Below are 480 nucleotides of genomic sequence, written 5' to 3'. Positions count from 1 at the left end.
GGTAGTGGTCCACGCCAATGGGCGAGCGGAGAGCGCGGGAGAGGGCGGGGCGAGGGCGACGGGTGCTCCTGATTGGGCAGGGCTCACCGAGGGGTGAGGTGAAGGTGGCGGGGGGCGCACGGCGGGGGTGAGGTGGATGCGGTGAGGGGCAGCCTAGTGCAGTGCAGTGCAGTGCAGTGCAGTGCAGTGCAGTGCAGTGCAGTTGAGCCTCCTGCGCAGTGGTGCTGGTGAGGCAAGGCAGTGCTGGGTTGCAGTGTGGTTGGGGGGCAGTGCACCGCTGTGCGGAGCAACACAGGGCGATGCAGTGCTGTGTGGCGCAATGCAGTGCCGTGCAATCTGGTTAGGTGCACTGTGGCACAATGCACTGCTGTGGAGCAATCCAGCTGGGTCCATGCGGTGCAGAGGGGAGCTGTGCATCACATTGCTGCGTGCCCTACAGGGCTTCAGTTGCCCTGCTGCTACTAAGCCAGTTTGGAGCTT

The sequence above is a fragment of the Strigops habroptila genome, chromosome 5 (genome assembly GCF_004027225.2).
Source record: "Strigops habroptila isolate Jane chromosome 5, bStrHab1.2.pri, whole genome shotgun sequence".
Lineage (NCBI taxonomy): Eukaryota > Metazoa > Chordata > Aves > Psittaciformes > Psittacidae > Strigops > Strigops habroptila.
Note: the sequence above shows the minus strand (reverse complement) of the source record.